We start from the raw sequence: 2,575 nt of genomic DNA, 5'->3' as shown, positions 1-2,575 counted from the left end.
ACAGACAGCCAGTGAGCGAGTGCAATCTGCAGTACAGAACATCACATCACGCTCCCCTGCCATCGGAGCCAGCGGCACGTAACACCATACTGCGCCCCCTGCCATCGGAGACAGCGGCACGTACCACCATACTGCGCCCTCCTGCCATCGGAGCCTGCGGCACATAACACCATACTGCGCCCCCCTGCCATCGGAGACAGCAGCACATAACACCATACTGCGCCCCTGCCATCGGAGACAGCGGCACGTAACACCATACTGCGCCCCCCTGCCATCGGAGCCTGCGGCACGTAACACCATACTGCGCCTCCCTGCCATCGGAGACAGTGGCACGTAACACCATACTGCGCCCCCTGCCATCGGAGCCAGCGGCACGTAACACCATACTGCGCCCTCCTGCCATCGGAGACAGCGGCACGTACCACCATACTGCGCCCTCCTGCCATCGGAGCCTGCGGCACATAACACCATACTGCGCCCCCCTGCCATCGGAGACAGCGGCACATAACACCATACTGCGCCCCTGCCATCGGAGACAGCGGCACGTAACACCATACTGCGCCCCCCTGCCATCGGAGCCTGCGGCACGTAACACCATACTGCGCCCCCTGCCATCGGAGACAGCGGCACGTAACACCATACTGCGCCCCCCTGCCATCGGAGCCTGCGGCACGTAACACCATACTGTGCCCCCTGCCATCGGAGCCTGCGGCACGTAACACCATACTGCGCCCCCCTGCCATCGGAGCCTGCGGCACGTAACACCATACTGCCCCCCTGCCATCGGAGCCAGCGGCACGTAACACCATACTGCGCCCCCCTGCCATCGGAGCCTGCGGCACGTAACACCATACTGCGCCCCCCTGCCATCGGAGCCTACGGCACGTAACACCATACTGCGCCCCCCGCCATCGGAGCCTGCGGCACGTAACACCATACTGCGCCCCCTGCCATCGGAGCCAGCGGCACGTAACACCATACTGCGCCCCCTGCCATCGGAGCCAGCGGCACGTAACACCATACTGCGCCCCCCTGCCATCGGAGCCTGCGGCACGTAACACCATACTGCGCCCCCCTACCATCGGAGCCTGCGGCACGTAACACCATACTGCGCCCCCCCGCCATCGGAGCCTGCGGCACGTAACACCATACTGCGCCCCCCTGCCATCGGAGCCTGCAGCACGTAACACCATACTGCGCCCCCCTGCCATCGGAGCCTGCGGCACGTAACACCATACTGTGCCCCCCTGCCATCGGAGCCTGCGGCACGTAACACCATACTGCGCCCCCCTGCCATCGGAGCCTACGGCACGTAACACCATACTGCGCCCCCCTACCATCGGAGCCTGCGGCACGTAACACCATACTGCGCCCCCCGCCATCGGAGCCTGCGGCACGTAACACCATACTGCGCCCCCTGCCATCGGAGCCAGCGGCACGTAACACCATACTGCGCCCCCTGCCATCGGAGCCAGCGGCACGTAACACCATACTGCGCCCCCCTGCCATCGGAGCCTGCGGCACGTAACACCATACTGCGCCCCCCTACCATCGGAGCCTGCGGCACGTAACACCATACTGCGCCCCCCTGCCATCGGAGCCAGCGGCACGTAACACCATACTGCGCCCCCCTGCCATCGGAGCCTGCGGCACGTAACACCATACTGCGCCCCCCTGCCATCGGAGCCTGCGGCACGTAACACCATACTGCGCCCCCCTACCATCGGAGCCTGCGGCACGTAACACCATACTGCGCCCCCCTGCCATCGGAGCCAGCGGCACGTAACACCATACTGCGCCCCCCTGCCATCGGAGCCAGCGGCACGTAACACCATACTGCGCCCCCCTGCCATCGGAGCCTGCGGCACGTAACACCATACTGCGCCCCCCTACCATCGGAGCCTGCGGCACGTAACACCATACTGCGCCCCCCTGCCATCGGAGCCAGCGGCACGTAACACCATACTGCGCCCCCCTGCCATCGGAGCCTGCGGCACGTAACACCATACTGCGCCCCCCTGCCATCGGAGCCTGCGGCACGTAACACCATACGGCGCCCCCCTGCCATCGGAGCCTGCGGCACGTAACACCATACTGCGCCCCCCTACCATCGGAGCCTGCGGCACGTAACACCATACTGCGCCCCCCCGCCATCGGAGCCTGCGGCACGTAACACCATACTGCGCCCCCCTGCCATCGGAGCCTGCAGCACGTAACACCATACTGCGCCCCCCTGCCATCGGAGCCTGCGGCACGTAACACCATACTGTGCCCCCCTGCCATCGGAGCCTGCGGCACGTAACACCATACTGCGCCCCCCTGCCATCGGAGCCAGCGGCACGTAACACCATACTGCGCCCCCCTGCCATCGGAGCCTGCGGCACGTAACACCATACTGCGCCCCCCTGCCATCGGAGCCTGCGGCACGTAACACCATACGGCGCCCCCCTGCCATCGGAGCCTGCGGCACATAACACCATACTGCGCCCCCCTGCCATCGGAGCCTGCGGCACGTAACACCATACTGCGCCCCCCTGCCATCGGAGCCTACGGCACGTAACACCATACTGCGCCC

This window comes from Hyla sarda, chromosome 8, assembly GCF_029499605.1.
Source record: "Hyla sarda isolate aHylSar1 chromosome 8, aHylSar1.hap1, whole genome shotgun sequence".
Taxonomy (NCBI): Eukaryota; Metazoa; Chordata; class Amphibia; order Anura; family Hylidae; genus Hyla; species Hyla sarda.
Note: the sequence above shows the minus strand (reverse complement) of the source record.